This window comes from Muntiacus reevesi, chromosome 8, assembly GCF_963930625.1.
Source record: "Muntiacus reevesi chromosome 8, mMunRee1.1, whole genome shotgun sequence".
Classification (NCBI taxonomy): Eukaryota; Metazoa; Chordata; class Mammalia; order Artiodactyla; family Cervidae; genus Muntiacus; species Muntiacus reevesi.
Window position 1 is genome coordinate 51,512,938 of NC_089256.1, and position 18,181 is coordinate 51,531,118.

Sequence of the window (18,181 nt, forward strand, 5' to 3'; positions counted from 1 at the left end):
GTAAGTGCAGTGGAAAAGATGAACAGAATAGGAATCCTTAGCCTGAGAGTCAGGAAAGGCATTTAACAGAGATGGTGTTTGAGACTGTAAATTCATTCATTCACATTTGACAACAAACATTTGACGGTCTACCATATGTCAGGCTTCATGAGAGTGTGCTCAGTTGCTTCAGTCATGTCCAACTCTCTGCAACCCTATGGACCATAGCCCGCCAGGCGCCTCTGTCCATGGATTCTCCAGGCAAGAACACTGGAGTGGGTTACCATGGCCTCCTCCAGCGGATCTTCCCAACTCAGGGATTGAACCTGTCTCTTATGTCTCTGTCATTGGCAGGCAGGTTCTTTACCACTAGGGGCAGGTGGTAATCGATCCCTGGGTTGGGAAGATCCCCTGGAGGAGGGCATGGAAACCCACTCCAGTATTCTTGCCTGGAGAGTCCCATGGACAGAGGAGCCAGACGGGCTACGGTCCTGAGGGTCACCAAAGTCAGACACCACTGAAGCGACTTAGCAGCAGCATGAGTGCCACCTGGGAAGCCCATGCAAGGCTTCATCCAGTGCTAGATGTGTAGTGATAAGCCAAACCAACTCAGCAGCACGAGGAGACGGCTTCTTGGGAGGGCAGGGGAAATGCTTTCTGTGTCCTTTCCCCTTAATTCCAAAACTCCTTTGCCCTTTACAAACATGGAAAACTGATACTTTTTCAGTCTTACATAAAGTGCCATGCAAACCTAGCCTCAAGACAAACCATCTCCTCTCTCAAAAAGACTACCACTTTTAAGCTCCTTCTAGAAAAATTCTGGCACCGTAATAAGTCCTCATCTTTACAGAGTTGAAATCTGGTGGGGGAGATAGTGTTAAATGCATACATAAACTCACAGGTAACTAAAATTGGGATGATGGTTATAAAGAAAATAAATGCAGGGCATCAGAAAATAAAGGAAAGAATGAATAGCTAGGGAAGCCCTTTATCAAGAACCAATGTACACATATTTAAGCCAAGAGCTGAATTGGCGAGGGTTAGCCAAGCAAGGAAACAAGGGAAAGAGAGAAATGGTTGTGCAAAGTCCCTGAGGGCAGGAAAGTGCAATGTATTTGAGGAACTGAAAAAAGGCTTGTGATTGGAATGAGGTGAAGTAGGGAAAAATCTAGGATGGGAAGAAGGTGAAAGACAGGAGTTCCAGTAAAGGTGCAATGTGGGGCAGGCCACATCCAACACTGGACTATGTAGGTCAAAGAAGTTCACATTTTATTTTCAGTGAAATAAGGAGCAATTCAAGATGTTTATCAGAAGCTAGGCTCCAAGTCACACATAGTAATTCACTTTGCTGTTGTGTAAGAATGGGATTGGAAATGGGTAAGGATGAAATGGTTTCTGGGAGGGCAGGCATTCCTGATGTGAAGAGCCAACTCATTGGAAAAGACCCTGACACTGGGAAAGACTGAAGGCAAGAGGAGAAGAGGATGGCAAAAGATGAGATGGTTAGATAGCATCATGGACCTCATGGACATAAATCTGAGCAAACTGTGGGAGATAGTGGAAGACAGGGAAGCTTGGCATGCTGCAGTCCATGGAGTCACAAAGAGTCAGACACAACTTGGTGACTGAACAACAACAAGGATGAAATTCGAAAAATCAGTAGGAGGGTAAGGCAGTAGTTCCAGGTAAGAGATGGAAGTGGCTTGAATTATTCTAGTGGAAGTAGAGATGGTGAGATATGAAAGGATTTGTAGTGAATTTGATAATGAATTGGAAAGAATGACCCCTAGGTTTCTGGTTTGTGGAGCTGAGTAGGTAACAGTGCCACCAGACCAGAAAGCCTGGGTGAATGTCTGGTTTGGAGAAGAAGGGCAAGAGTTGAGTTTTGGATGAGTGAATTCATGAGGTACTAGTGAGACATTATGTGATATATGGCTCATAGACATATGGCCCAGAGATTCTAAAGTGAGACCTGGGCTACAGATATATATATATAAAATTATGTTATAAATGTACATACAGATGATAGCTATCACCATGGTGTTTGATATCATTTGAGGGAGTAAATATGGATAAGTGCTCTTATCCTTTTGAGGGGTTCCAGAAGACTTTGAAAAGCTGATAGAAGCTATACTTCTTCCGTTAAAAGTATTTGTTTTCATTCAAGTTTAAGGAATTTACAGACCTCCCGAAGCCCATCCACAAGCTTTGTAAGGTCCATGGATGACAAAACCAAAGCAAACCAAAACAAAGACCAAAATCCAACAACAAACCCAAACAGACTGTACAAAAAGAAAAACGGGCCCTGGATTGAGCCTTGGGGAGCAGCACCATTTAGAGGTGAGACAGAGGCAGTAGCCACAAGTGTCTGAAATGATACACACAAAGAGGGAGGAGGAAATCCCAAAGAGACATCGAAACAGAGAAAAGTGTTTCAAGAATGGGAGATAAAAGTTGTTGAGAGGGCTGAGAGATAAAGACTGAAAAGTATCCACTGGAGTTGGCAATAGCAGTGACCTTTGGGAGGCCCAGGACTATACTTACAAAGGTTAGAGCTCTTAGAAGGAGGCACTGTCTGCCCCTCTGCAAAAAGGTGAGTGAGGGAGATACTCCATGCACGTGTGGGTTAATGCATAGATTTGTGGGTGTTCCCTCTTGATGGTCTACTTTTTTTTTTTTCAATGAACTAGAAAGGTAAGATGATGGTAAGAGGGGAAGACAATCGAGAATAAGGGTGGAAAGTGAGGTGAGAGCTTACCAAATGACTGAGTGACTAATCACATGCACACATGTAGGACTGTTACCTATTTGGAGTTGTGATTGAAGGTTGAGTCTCAAGGAATGAGGAGGATTAGAGGGAAGGGCTGGGCTCAGCATGAACAGAGGTCCAGGCCCAGAATTATCCTGGGCCAAGAACCAGTCAGCCTTCCAGAACATTTCAAGGCTCGCTCCACTCCCTTTCTCTTCATCTTTGGCTTCTCCTTTCCTGGCTTGTCTTTCCCCTTGACCTGTAAACATGCTCAAGCTTTTCCCAGTGACTCAGCGGCTCCTCCCATCAGTGTCCAAATTCTCTTCTTTCCATACCCAGAACATCTGTAACAGAAAACTGTTTGAAATATTCAATTGCCCTTTTTCTTCCTATAACTTTTTCTTGTTTGGTTGTGTGTTGCCTTACTTTGGGGACGTTGGCTGCTTCTTGAAGTCTGGACCTCTCTGTGGTCTTTTAAAGGCATGAGTGCATCGACAAGTTCCTTTTGGGTTCCTCTGAGATACATGCAACAGCAAGACACCAGGGGGAACTCCTGCAGGATTTTAGATACGTTTGTGTTTTAGATAGTTCACTCTGGAGGCTGAGTGGAGGATGAATTTGTCTGAAGAGAATATTAGCAGGTTACTGTAATAGTTCAGGCTGGAAAGGATGACTGGAATGTTTGCTAGTGGAAATGTGGGTAGAGATTTGAGGTTTATTAAGGAGGTGAAATAGAAATGACTAGATGATTGGATAAGACAAGGGGCTGAATCAATAATGACTTACACTTGAACTTTTCTAATGGTTCAGTGGGTAAGACTTTGCCTTCCACCGCAGGGGGAAGAAGTGGGATGGGTGGGCAGATTCCATCCCTGGTCAGGGAACTAAGATCCTGCATGCCCTGCTGCAAGGCCAAAATAAAATAAAAACACTCACATTCATTCTCAACTGTCTAATTCTGATGGCTGTGGATGCTGGTGCCAACAGCTGAGGGAGGGGCTGCTTTGAACGCAGAGGGCAAGTTTAGTTTTAGACAAGCTGAGTTTGAGGTGCCCCTATGATACCTAGATAGAACTTCCTGGCAGGCAGTTGGATATTTGGGTCTAACTCTTGTGGAAGAGGTCTGGGCTGCAACTGCTGATTGGGTAATTGCAACCGTGAGGTTGGAGGTCATCTCCTAAGAGTGGAATGTGAAGAGCTGTGGGTTCGGAGTCTTGCATATAAGGTGGAGATTCACAACTAGTGGCACATAAGGATGCCACCCAAGGAGGCAGAGGCCTTATTTACTGGGAAGTGAGAACTGGAAGAGTATACTCTTCTGCAAACCAAGAGAATATTGAGATTCCAGAAGGTGGGGGTCATCTGAATTGTCATATGTAGCAGAGGGACCCGGAAAGAGAATGCTTGCAGGGTGCCTACTAAGATTTGGGAGAATGAAAGGCAGGGATTCTCTTGCCCAGGCAGGGTGAGGAAGGGTGTGTGTTGGGGAGAAGAGGGGAAGCTAGAATGCCCAGTGCTGAGAAATGAGGAAGCGGAGACAGCAGAGAGACCACTGTTTAAGAGGTCACGAGAGGGAGAGAAGCCCTTGGAAGCTAACTGGAGAGGGCACTTAGAGCGGAGGTTGAGCACCATAGTTTTGATTTTAGGAGCTAAGCTTGTTTAAAGGCCAAGGGAAAACAGTGAGGATCCAAGCAGCTGCAAGAGATGAGGAAGGAAGGTTTACGGGCTCAACCCCACCAAGACAGCTTCTTATAGTATGCCCAGCAACTACCACACTCCTTATCTCATTTACTCATTTGAGGGAGGAAACAGACGGTGAGACTGATCCTATGGGCTGGAGAGAGGGCTGTAGATCCATCTGGGTACCGTGTGCGCCCACACCACGCGGTACGAGAAAGTGCGCGTAAACTGTCCCACTCCACGTCACGTAGGGGCCCAGGAGCAGCGTTTTCCTGGCTCCCCGTGAGGCGACATCGATGCTATGGGTGTGTGCTGTCTCAGAAGAGGTGTCACCACGTGCCGCGGATCAAGGGTAGCAACCCCCGACTTGTAGTATCATGTGCCAGGAACCAGAGCCTGAAAGCTCCCGAGGGCGGTGCACCAGAGGTCGGTAGTCTCTTCCTTACTTCCGCCCCTGCAGATGGGAGTTCTGTTGGCCGCGAGGTGAATGACACTAACAGTGATGGAGGGGCCTAAAAGGCGCGGGAGAGAGTCTCAGGGCGGAAAGATGGCCGGAGCCCGAGGCAGCAGGTGACTGAGCGCGCTCCTCGTGTGGGTTGCCCAAGGGACGTCGCGAAACCGAACTCGCCATTTGTTCACCCGGCCGGAAGATGGAAGATTAGTTCATCTCTGTGCCCCGAGATAAATCTTCTACTAGGGGAAGTATTTAATTTGCATCCAGCGCTGTCGGAAGAAAATCCCTACCCCTGGAGGAGGTGTAATGGGAGCGTGGGAGCTTTCTCTTGGGTACGCCTTCCAGTCATCTTCCCAAGGCTGGGCACCATTAAGCCGGTTGTTAAATGCGATCTATAGTTTTTGGTTTCTGCAAGGGCGAGTGTAATGTTAAGGAACTGCGAGCCGAGTCAGGATCTGACCTCCTTTCCATCATTGTTGTACAAGCTACCTCTGTGACCTTGACTCTGGGCAAGTCAGGCTAGGCCCCTCACTACAACTCGGTTTCCCTGTTCATAAAATGAGGATTTGGACTGTAATCTGGTCTTTGCACGGCGGCCAGGATGGCAAATACTACCCCCTCCCACCAAAAAAAAAAAAAAAAAAAAAGCCGTCCTGCGTTAGTAACACCTCCCCAACAGACAGCTCCTCTGCAGCGCTATTCCTCCCTCTTTCTTTTCGGCTCCAGACTGGGGAAGAGGGGCTCAAGGAGAAGATGTGGGCGGGGCCAGGCCATCGCCCCCGCCCACTCCGGCCCCGCCCCTCTCGACGTACCCTCTGCGCCCCTCCGCCCTCGGCGCTGGATGAGGCAAGCACGTGACCTCACATCCGGCGCGGGAGTCCCGAGCTAGCAGCGCGCGCTCCCCTGTCCGCCCGCTGGCTCTCCCCGCAGCGTGATCCAGGCGCCACCGCTGAGGGGAGGGGGGTTCGCTCCGTCGCTGGAGGCTAGAGGCAGTTTCGGAGTGCAGAACGCCCCCCTCCCCTGCCTACCTCCCCCTGTCGTCTGCCCTTGTTCTCGCCCTGCTCCGGCTGCACGCAGCCGCCGCGGACGCAGAGGAGGAGAGCGCGGACGCCCTAGCGCCCGGCTCGGCCCGGGCCCCGCCGCGGCGCCTCTCTCCCCTCACCCGGAGCCGCAGCGCGCGGCGGCGGCGGCTCCTCGAGCTCGAGAGATCCGCTGCCGCCGGCGCCGGCCGAGGGCGATGGGGCTGGGCTGAGGTGAAGCGGCGGCGGCGGCTACAGCGGCGAGCCCGGCCCCGGCCCCACACGGCCTTTTGGCAGCTCCGGACGGGAGGCCGCCCGGGAGACGGCGCGGGGGCGCCAGGTGAGTGGCCCTAGCTTCGCCGAGACGGCGGAGGGCAGGGTGAACGGGGCGTGGAGCGGGTGGTGGTGGTGGTGCTGTGGGAGGTTGGAAGAGGGGAGTGGTATTGTTGGGGGTGGCGGACACCAGGTGAGCTCGGGGTCGGCCTCCCCGGGCCGGAATTGGGCATCTTTTTTCGGGGAAGGTGTGTGTAGGGTGAGGAGGGGAGCGCTAAGACTGCTGATTGTCTGGGACAGGTGAGGCGAGAAGAAGGGCTCCACGTTGTGGGTGTGAAGGCCTGGTTGGGACACGCCGCTAGTTGGGGAGGCAAGTGTGTTGGGGTTTGGGAGTGAGATGGTGAGGTGGTCCAACGCTTGTAGAAAGTCCTGGAGATGGTGAGATCGAAGGTAGCAGTATTGGCAGGGAGCTTGATGGGTTTGCTCGTGTGCTCACTGAGGAATCTTGAGTTCGTTCTAAGCCACGGAGTAGTAGCCTTGCCAGTCACCGCATTAAGCCGAGTGAGGCCCAGAGAGGAAAAGTGACATAACAACTTGCCCAAGGCCTTTTCACTTCGATTCTAGAAACACCTAGGGCACTTTCCTCCAGTACTTCCGTGACCTCTATCTTTATAGCTTTTCCTTCTCCCCATGTCTTCCGAAAAGTTAGGTTCTGGTGGATGTGTGACCTGGTTTTTTCTTTTTCTTCTGCGGGCGTGGGCGAACCGAGGGAATCTGATTTTGTTGTGGTTGTTCAGTCACCAATTCGTGTCCGAGACTTTGCGACCCCATAGATTGCGGCACTCCGGGCCTCCGTGTCCTTCACCGTCTCGGAGTTTGCCCAAATTCATGTCCATTGTATGGGTGATGCCATCCAACCATCTCATCCTCTGTCGCCCTCTTCTTCTGCCTTCTATCCCAGCGTCAGGATCTTTCCCAATGAGTCGGCTCTTCACATCAGGTGACCAAACTATTGGAGCTTCTTCAGCATCGGTCCTTCTAATGAGTATTCAGGGTTGATTTCTTTTAGGATTGACTGGTTTGATCTCCTTGTTGTCCAAGGGACTTTCAAGAGTTTTCCGGCACCACCAGTGATTGGGGATTGACAATAATTCAGAGCTTCCGAATTTGGAAAGCTTTTGTAACAGGTGTTTATCGTTCCTTTTCTCATAGATCTGACACAAACATCCTTGGATCTTAGTGTCTGGACACAGATCTTGGTGTCTGGACACCATTAGATCAGGTGAGGGTGAGACAGCTAAGTGAGATTTTTGAACATTAGAACAACAAAGCCTGTTTTTGATCAGAGAATTGGGTAAGAAAAATGTTGATCCTGGTTGCTTTGAGTCGTAAGTAGTGCAGTTATAATAAAGATATTAAGTAGCAATTTTTTTTGAAAATATAGTTGACAGTGTTTGACTCTGTGTTCAATTATGTAGTAAGAGGGGTGAGTTCTTTGTCCAGGAAGTTTTATTTGGGGTAGCTCTGGTTATTAAAATTATCATACTGTTACTTTGCTTAACTTCCCTGTTCTTCTTTTTCCTTCTTTTTTTATTAACAAAGGAGAATACTAGTACTTACATCACAGTTTTGAGGACTAGCTGAGAGCGTATGTAAAGGAAATAGTAAATAGTTTTTCCCCCCCCCTTCCATTCCATATACTGCGTCTGGCTGTGCTTGTTTAGTATGGTGGTTTTGTAACCACTGTGAGTATAAAGTTTCAAGATGTGAATATACTTTATTGCTAAAATTGATGGCAATCCTAGGAAGTGGGCAGTAATGAGTGATATGGGGCATCCTGTGGAATTTTGTTTTTCTTTTGTAGCTTTTGCTACTGGTCTAGGTGATGGTGGAAATGGGAACTTCATGCCTGTGAATGACAGTGAGGGTTGTAATTTCTAAAATCTTAGGAGACAGAAATAGAATTTCGTAATGATATTGATTACTTGGTTCATTTAAAGCTGGTTTCTGTTCACTGGTATACTGAGTAACCTAAGTGGGAGACCTTGTGAATGCATCTTAAATTGAATAGGAGTTAGCAGCTTATCACTGACTGAAAACAACATTCTTAAAACAACTGTCAGTGGTATGCTAAAGGAACATAGTCTAATGTCTGAGATCTACTTGACACATATTCAGAAGGTTTGTTCCAGTGATGGAATGTGTTCTGAATGTGCTAGATAGCTCATCTGGTTCAGTCTGGATCTAAGAGTTAGCTGATGAGATTTAGTCTTTGGTTTTGGAACATAGTTTTTCTGTGTGAAATGAAGACCACTGGTTTCTTGGAGAGAGTAAATCTGTAGTTATCAAAACTGTATTCTGATTGACCTAGTTAACTAGTCCAGGTAATGTGCAAGGAAATGATAGCGTCTTTAATCTTCATTTGTTGAGAGTAGAGGAATAAGAGAGGATCAGAATTGGGCCACATGTTTTAACATTCAGGTTAAAAAATAAAAGGTTCTAGGCTTTTTAATCTGGGGAAAAGTCAGTATCATTTATAAGGTAGAATATGTTGAATTAATGGTGACCTGAAAGTCGTTCAGTTGTGTCCGACTCTTTGCGACCCCATGGACTGAATTCTCCAGGCCAGAATACTGCAGTGGTAGCCTTTCCCTTCTCCAGGGGGTCTTCCCAACCCAGGGATCGAATCCAGGTCTCTCACATCGCAGGCAGATTCTTTACCAGCTGAGCCACAAGGGAAATTAATGGTAACTAGTAATTATAAAATTGAGATAAAAACATTGTCTTAATAAGATTAAACATAGAGACAATGTGAAATGTCATGAATAAATGGTAATTGGAAGAAACGATCACTGTTACAATGGTGAGTTGAAATGATTTTTTGATCTTCAGTAAGAAAGGAAAAAAGTGGAATGAAGGAAAGGGAGAGTTGGCCAGGTGTCAAATGTCTGAGAGTGAGGAAAGTTGAGGATGAGGAATGCTGAAGAGTTTGCACAGACCAACTGTCCTGTTTCCTAACACCAGACCTCATGATACCTAAACTCAAAGGCTTGTATTGGGGCCTTTGCTAGATGAGATGGTAAGTCATTAACTCAAATAACAAACTTAGAGACTGTCCAAATTTAAAAAGGACTTATGTACCATAAGGTATCTCCACAAGGGAAGAGTTCTTACAGATTTATGAAAATTTAGCTGCGCAGAGGCACATGTCTTTGAAGTTACAGGTGACATGCATCTTTCACCCCTTCTGTCACCAAAGGCCACTAAAACTAGTATGAACTGAGAATGCAGGAAGGAGTAGTACTGTTTGAAGTCTTTTTTTTGCATGTGACCTGAGATGAGTGAGGTAAGTTGTAATCAATCTCTTAATCAAAATTTCTGTCTAGTTAACCCTTTCACTTACTTGCTATGGATCTTGCTTTTAAGCAGTCTGTTGAGGGAATTCCCTGGCAGTCCAGTGGTTAGGACTCTGTACTTCCACTGCCAGGGGCCTGGGTTCAGTCCCACAAGCCACGCCCCCCCGCAAACCCCCACCTCCCCCAGAAAAAAAAGCCATTGACAGTCAGATACTAGTTAGGTTAGAAATAAAATTTCCAAGAACAGTGAGTTAGAGTAGAATTTCATGATTACATGATGTGAAACTTGCTGATGTCTATATAATCTTTCTCAAAAATTTTAAATAAAAATATTTCTCACTGTTACTGGTAGCGAAGTGAAGAACTGTTCTACCTTAGCACACTTGATTAATTGATTCTTACTTAGTTTTTATTTTTTTCACAAAAGATTTATGAGTTGGACATTGAAATAAGGAGGTATGAGATTGGAAAATAATAATGTTGAACAGTCAAAGGTTATTTAAATTAGTCCCTTCTTTTTATAGAAAAGGAAACTGATGTCTGGAGAGGTAAGTGACCGCGTGTTGGTAAAGGAGAAGCTTTCTTTGGTTGGGTATTCTTTTCACCCTGTCTTTAGTTTGTACTGTGTAGTAATGGCACATCTCAAAGCTTGGTGAATGTTGGGGGTTTGTTTTTTCCCTCTGTTGAGAACCAGCTTTAAAGGATTGCCTTTGATCATTTGACAGACTTCTATTATCTTTTGTTTTTTTTAAAGTAAGTCATGGAACAGCTCTCACATGTGTTTAGTATGGCTTCTTTACAGCATCCTATTGCTCTCTTTTTCCCACTTGTGAAGTAGGACGAAAAATATGTTAGTAGCTTACTCTGCTATATAAAAGACAAGTGTTTTGGATCCTAATTCTTTCTGCTCTAAAGACCTGAGTAAAATGAAATCCAGTTTTATGTAGGAGCTTTGGACTTAAATTCTCATCTAAGGTAAAATCCTGTATAGTCAAAATTACTTTAGGAAGGCACCAGTTTGAAAACTGGTTAACCGATGTACTGTTTTTCAGTTCTCACAAGCTAGTGTTTTCCCCAGCTGTTAGTACAGGTGACTTTTTTTCTGGAGTCGTAATCTCGACGAGTGACTGGACTTTGGATCGACTGAGGAACAGCAGAGTCAGTCTCCATTGCCTGCTCACTCTGGGACGAGGGTGTGAGGGCAAGCATCCTACCACCGTTATTTAGAGTATTTTTCTCTCTTGTTTTTCTTTTTTTCTTGCAGCACAGATAATTGGATTGATGTAATTAAACCCATGTGTGATGTGATTCTACATTGTGAATAATACAGAAAGAAATAAGGTGTTTTAGAAAATCTATTTCCCTCGGGTTATACTGCGTGTTTTATACCACACACTAGCATAATTAAGGGCTAAGGAATAAAGTTGGGATTATTGGGGCACTGTTGGCACTTTTTGTAGTTTTAGGTGGATATTCAGCTGCTTTCAGTGTTTTTAAGAGTGAATGTCACCTTACTAGAAGCAAGATTTGCATTGTATTAAAACAACTATAAGTTGTTAATGTTTTCCATGAAACTTAAAAGTATTTGAACTTAATGTCACTCTGGGGGTAGCACAGTAAGAAGACCCCATTCTTTAAAGAAATGTCATGGTGTCTGAAGATTTAACAGTCATATGCCCCAGTAGAGGGCATGGTATATTGGTTAAAATGTGACCTCAGAACCTTACACACATAAGAGATTTTGAATTCCAGCCTCATCACTTAACTACCTCTGTAGTTAAGTAGTTTTTAGTTTCTTCATTTGCTGAATGGAGGTATTAAAACCTAGAGAGTTCTGAGGGTAAGAGGCCCAGTAATTGGTAAATTACTATTGTTAGTTTATTGACTTCCCTGGTGGCTTAGACGGTAAAGTGTCTGCCTACAATGTGAGAGACCCGGGTTCGATCCCTGGGTCAGGAAGATCCTCTGGAGAAGGAAATGGCAACCCACTCCAGTACTCTTGCCTGGAAAATCCCGTGGACGGAGGAGCCTGGTAGTCTACAATGCATAGGGTTGCAAAGAGTCTGACACTACTGAGTGATTAAACTTGCAACTTTCACTATTGTTAGTTTAATAATGTTTAACATAATCAAAACAAGTTGTACCGTGTGTGTCTCTGTGTGTGTCTGTGATGAGAGAGTGCGTGGATTGTGATTGAGGATTGCTTGTTTCCACTAGTGTAGCAGGCCATAATGACATACTGTTCAATTCAGGCTGTTAATAGGAAAAATACCATGATTTGGCATCTTTGGTAGCAACATCCTAAAAAGTGTTAATTTCATGTGTCTCTAGTATACATTTGATGTATATTGTTACTGGGTGTGTCTTCAGACTCATCCCTGCCCTGCCGCCCGCTCCACCCCCCCCCCCCCCATTCTCTGTATTACTGTTAACCTGTTGTTTCTCTCTCAGGCTACATTTGTAAAATTTATTTTATTCTATTTTTTTTTCTGGCTATGTTTATAAAATTTAAAAATATATTTAATTATGTTTTCTTAATAGGATTTTATGTTCCCTTATTTAGAAATTCTGATTAGTGAAATATGTCTTCATCTTTTCTTTAAAAAGAGGGCTTGACATTTGTTTCACTTCTGTGGCCTTTGGATTGATTTCTTTAAAATGTGAGTCACTGGTTCTTCTTGGACCAAATGTTTTTTCCTTACTATTTTTATTATATCCCCAAGCACCAGAGGTTGTTCTTACTTGTCTGCTAATTATCATAATATAATTCAGTTTACTAAGTAAAATGTAAAGTACTACCGGCAGGTGGCCTAAGTAGCACTTAATTACTTGAAAGACTAACCTAGCAAATTCTTAGTTAAAATAGATTTTTATCTATTTGTTATTTACTTATTTTTATTTATTTAATCTATTTTTATCTGACTTCTTTTGATGTGAAAATATACTTGTTATAATCCATAGGTGTTTTCAGTTCAGTTTTTAGTGAGAAGAATAGAAAAACTGCTTAGTTTTGTCAGGTTCAAAAGCATCTTAATGTGTTTTCCCCCAAATCCTTTTTCTGCCTCCCATAGTGAATGACCTTTCTGCGTGTTCTTTTAAAAGTTGTGGCAGTTATCAGTTACTGTAATGCACAAGAGTTGTGATTTTATAGGCAGTAAGGAAGGAGGCTGGGTTAGGGCTTCTTAGTTGAGCCCTGAGATTGTGTTAGCATATCTAATCGTTGGATACTTTGTTAGATCCTGTGGGTGCCCAGCACAGAACTGAAGGCTGGATATACACTGAGAAGTGAGTCTGCCTTCTTGGAGGTACACAGCCTAGCAAGGGAACTCAGAATGGGGTGCTGCGCCGCACCCCAGTCACATGGTACTCTTTTGGGAATGTGGGCCCCTCCTCGTGGCCTTGGGTCTCTTTCAGTTGAGAAAAGTTCAGAGGCTTCATTACATACAAGTTAATCCATAACTTTATCAAACAGGGTCTTTCATCATAATTTGATTCCGTGCCATCTTTTTCTTTTTTTTTTTAAATATTATTTTATTAGTTGGAGGCCAATCACTTCACAACATTTCAGTGGGTTTTGTCATACATTGACATGAATCAGCCATATAGTTACACGTATTCCCCATCCCGATCCCCCCTCCGACCTCCCTCTCCACCCGACTCCTCAGTGTCCTCCCAGTGCACCAGGCCCGAGCACCTGACTCATGCATCCCACCTGGGCTGGTGGTCTGTTTCACCATAGATAATATACATGCTGTTCTTTCGAAACATCCCACCCTCACGTTCTCCCCCAGAGTTCAAAAGTCTGTTCTGTACTCCTGTGTCTCTTTTTCTGTTTTGCATATAGGGTTATCGCTACCATCTATCTAAATTCCGTGCCATCTTTTAAAGCTCCGTTTCCAGCCGTTCCTCAGAGGCCGTCCTGAGCTCCAGCTAGTTCAGGCAACGTGTATTCCCTGACATTTTCTCAGATTTCGTACCTTAGCACTTCTGCATGTGGTAATTCCTCTACTTGGATTCCATCCCTCTCTGGTTTCCCGTCTTTGTACTGCTTGTTTGCCTGTTGAACTTCACCGTCAGGTCGTCAGATCTTGGATCGAGGGAGAGTTGGCCCTTTTCTGCAGACTCCTCTGTCCCCGCACACCTCTCCTCCCTCCCCGGGCCCCGCCTGCTCTCAGCGCGCCCGTGGTGCATACTTCACTGCAGTGTGCAGCCACTTTGTGTGACATGTTTGTTTGCTCACTTACTTGTCTAACCTAGATTTGGCTTCTTGAGGTAGAAATGTAATCTTTGTAATCTCCAGAATGTAGCACGTACTTGGCATGTGTGGACATAACATTCCAACAAATGCTTTTTTATGAAATAGAAAGTAGTGATCAACCATAATGATTCTTGCTGGAATGCTAATATAATATTATTAGATTTATTTTGAAATATTAGAGTACTTTGGCAAAATCTTGGTTTCCTCAATTTGCCTTTCCCTAAATCAAACAATTGGTCTGGGGTTAGGTTTCAAGATACTAATACTTGGTTAGGATAAAACGCCCTGTTTTAAGTTCATTGATGAACATGTTGGGAGACTCCCTGTCCATAATAATGAAAAATTGACCATCAGTGGTCTCTAGAACAGAAACAAAGCTTTTCAGTCCAAGAAGAATGGGTGATCCTTGGGCTTGCCACAGCACCAGCTCCATCTGCAGCTGCCGGCAGCACCCCTGCTGCTCCTGGGCAGGGGTGGATGAAATGACTGGGGAAACCCTGCAGGGAAACTCAGTCAGAAGTACTCTTAACTCTGACATGAGCCAGCCTCTCTGCTTACTAGGCTGCCCTGCCCGCTCCATACTTAAAAAAGAAAAATTTCATTACTTAGAGAGTCATCAAAGCTTCCTAGAGAAGGTTGTTGACCATGGTCTGGAAGGACTAGCAGGAGCTCTTCAGCCAGACTAAGGTAGGTAGGGGAGGGCATTCTTTGCAGAAGGAGCAACATGTATAAAGGAATGGAGTGAGGAATCAGTAGGGCTCTTAGAGGAACTGCAAGCTGTGTTCTGTGTAGATGGGATTAAGGTTTGTAGGAGGTGAATAATAACCATTGTTGACTGGAGGATGATGTTGACAGCTGGGCAGGGCCAGGTTCCGAAGGATTTTGTCTTCCAGTTAGTTGTGACTTTGTCCTGGAGCCCTGTCAGGCCTCTCTTCTGCTCCAGTTTCCCATGGAGGGCAAACACATGGTAGTATTGTGTGTTGTAAACTTTCCAAAATCTTGCTAGTAAAAAGGCTGCTTCACTTTAATTCAGCACTTTTCTTCAATTTATATGAGCAGGCAATGCCTTTACAATTTTGAAGGGACTTTTATCAATTGGGAAATGCTGCTGCAGACAGTAGGAAGCTCTGGAAATTTTAAACAAAGAGAAGTGATCCCATCTTGTTTTTCTATTGATTTGAATGAGGGAGACTGGCGAGGGCTCTGGACCCGAGCTGAGGCATGCGGGTGCAGATAGGGGAGGTGGGCATGAGAAAAGCAGAGATGAGAAGACAGAGCCCCGGTGGATATAGGTGTGGGATAGGTAGGAGTCTAGGATGGCTTTCAAATTCGTGGCATGGTTTTTGAGGCAAGGGCTATCTGTTAAAGAAGTAGAGGGAGCTGGTAGTAGTGGCAGCAAGTAGGAGAGCCAGTTTTTGGAAGATGAAACAAGCGTTTTGGGTGTTAGCAAAATGTGGTCAGTATATGTTTGAATCTGTGGGTCTGGGAGAGAGCAGTGCTGACAATACTGATTGGTGGTCGCCATGGTCGATGGGACAGTGGTATCACCCTTTACCCCTGACAGAAGCATAGAGGATATTAATGGCTAAGAAGTGGGCAGAAGAAGTGGAGGCTTGGGGAGTATTAATAGTTAAGAAGTGGGCAGAGGAAGTAGAGGCTTGGTCACCTGGCTACCTGCCCCATGACCCAGGCTAGTGTGATAGGAAGTAGAATTCAGCTGCATTGTGGTAGGTAAAAAGGTCATTTGTGCTCTGTCTTGGGAACTTAGTCACTGTTTTCTGTATAAAAGTATGTATTTCAAGTATGTGTTGCTTTCAGATGAATTTTTGGAAAATGGATGGTGTTATCTACATGACATCCCTTAATTTGTTGGTAAGGCTTTTCGATATAAAGTCATTCCATGCTTGGCTTTCTAGGGAAAGTGCAAAATGCTAATCTTAATTAAGTGAAGATTATTTTCCTTCAGTCTTTAAAAGACAATATTGATTGAAAGCTGGTAAATAAAGTAGATAATGCCAGTTAAAATATTTTGGACACTAAAAATCCTTCTACAAATGTTAGTCAATATTATTATAGTTGACGTAGTACCCAAACACATTGATTTTTTTTTCTTCAATCCTGAATAGTGGATTACAGAATGACCATAGGAAATGAGGAAGTTTAGATTTCTGTGATAGTTGTACCTTGAGTAAGGCTGTTATCCTCTCCAGCAGAAATTTAAAGTTCCATATTATTGAAGTGTTTGTTGAATGCAAATGTAAGGTCCTTCCCATGCTGAGTCAACGTGGGTAGGTTTCAAATTGGAGAAAAAAGAGTAAGGTGGGTTTTCCCACATTGACTTAATTGAAAAAAGCTGATCCAAGTGCCTATCAACTGTAATTGTGAATCTGCAGGATTGGGTTTTTTGTACAGAATGGTTTCCTGGTGATTTTGTGTTCTTTGGGGTTGAGTCTTTATAATGTTTGGAAGAATGAAATGTGAGCCATACTGAACTACTGAGTTAATGAAGAAAAAATTATTTGGAGTTTGTTGTTATAGGAAAAATGAACAAATCTGTAGTCCATTTGTGACTCCTTAACATACCGAAGATTTAGAAGTATAGTTCTCTGGAAAGTTTTCCTGTTCGCCCCTCTCTTTTTTTCCCCTCTACTCTTCCCTGTCCCCCTGCCCCCCACTATTTCTAATCCTGGTCCTTCCTTTCGCTCTGCTGCTGTATTTTGATACTTTTCTGTGCAAATGATCACTTTATGCTTTAATATTCAACTACATTGTAGTCTTTTGGAATACTTTTAATCATCAACTTACACTGAGCCTTGTAGTGCCGGTAACACACTTTACTCAGCTGAGATGACAGTGCTATAAACGCTGTCCTAGGAGCAGGCACTGATGGTTGCATCACTGGGGTTACTGTCAGCTGCAACAGTGACCTTTATTTAAGCTATAGCCCAGTAGTACCTATGCTAAAATGTGAAATATGGGTCTTAGAATTAATGTGTCTAGATTTCAAAGACCACCTTTTAAATTGCTGGTTGAAATGTCAAACAAGCTATTATGGATTTGGATTAATAGCATTACAGTTTAGAAGAAATAGTAATTTGCATTAAAACAGAAGAAACATTCATGAGATATTGCTTAACGAAAACCTTTACCGCACCTCTATAAAGTAACTTTTTAAAATTGACGTATAGTTGATGTACAATATAATGTAAGTTACATGTGTAAAATAATGGTGATTCACATTTTTAAAGATTAGGCTTCATTTATAGTTATTATAAAATATTGTATTCCCTATTTTGTACAATATATCCTTGTAAGTCACTCTATATGTAATAGTTTGTACCATTTAATCCCTTAACCCTAAAAGTCTAACTTTTAGTTTGGGGAATTCGGCTCAAACAATTTGATTTATTTCTATAGTTATTAGAACTCTTGATTTGTCAGTTCCTATTGTATTAAATGCCCATGCTATACAGTTTCTTCTGAGTTTAAAATACTATCATTTGTTTCAACTAGATTTTTTGTAAGTACCCATTCTCACTCCCAAAGGAAAAAAAAAATCCAAAACTTTTATATTCTGTTTCAGAAATCTAACAATGCAGAGAGGAATTTGAAGAAAGGGTTAGTGGTAACATACATGTATAGGTACATGTGTGATTTTTAATTGGGATTGTTGGATCAGAGTATGTAGGAGGTTTAAGTTTTCGTCTATAGTCAGTTGATTTGCCAAAAAGCAAGTATAGATTCACTCTTAGCAGTGTATAAAGGTGCTTTTTTTTGTTGCCAGTTTAATAGATAAGTAATGTTTTATCACATCATTTCATACTTTAACTTATCTTCTTCTCCAGTAGGATCATGTGCTCTTTAACTGTTACTGTTTTCCCTCCTCCCTGGTTCTACAACATTGTACCCTAAATTCTAGTTTTAGACGAGTGTGAATTTGGGAATGATCTGTATGAAGGGAATAATAATACATCTGCCTTCCCCTCCCCATTATCTTGTGTTTTATGTTTATTGCGATGTCTTGTTTTCCATTGAGATACATGAAACAGAAGTTTTATTATGAGCAGCTCCTACTTTGTCATATTAATATTTGCATTGGTACTAAAAAAATTTTGTATAAAATTTCTTACCTTTAATCATACTTAATCAGTGGTTGCCTTGTCCAAGTTGTGAAAACTGTCGGCCTTTCTTACCTGTGTTGGAGCACCACCTAACGGTGAAAGCGCGCAACAGCGGGCTGGATACACAGGCAACACTTCAGGGGGTCAAGAACTTTCATGGTTGGAATGAATCGTGATTTATTACAACTGTCTCATTTTAGTGAGAAATTGAAACCAAGCTGGGTGAAGGGACTTGCGAAATAGTTCATGGGGAATTAGTCGACATTTAAGAACAAGTTAGAGTTCTGTACTC

The 18,181-nt window shown here is 43.5% G+C and overlaps 1 protein-coding gene across 3 annotated transcripts in view; it reads left to right on the top strand.

Moving 5' to 3' along the window:
• The first annotated feature begins 5,730 nt into the window (after positions 1–5,730).
• ATP13A3 (ATPase 13A3) overlaps positions 5,731–18,181 on the top strand; it is a 77,901-nt gene continuing 65,450 nt past the window's right edge. For all 3 annotated transcript variants that reach the window (XM_065943056.1, XM_065943058.1, XM_065943057.1), the window contains exon 1: positions 5,731–6,221. The gene's annotated coding sequence lies outside the window, so the exon portion shown is untranslated. The remainder of the gene's footprint in view (positions 6,222–18,181) is intronic.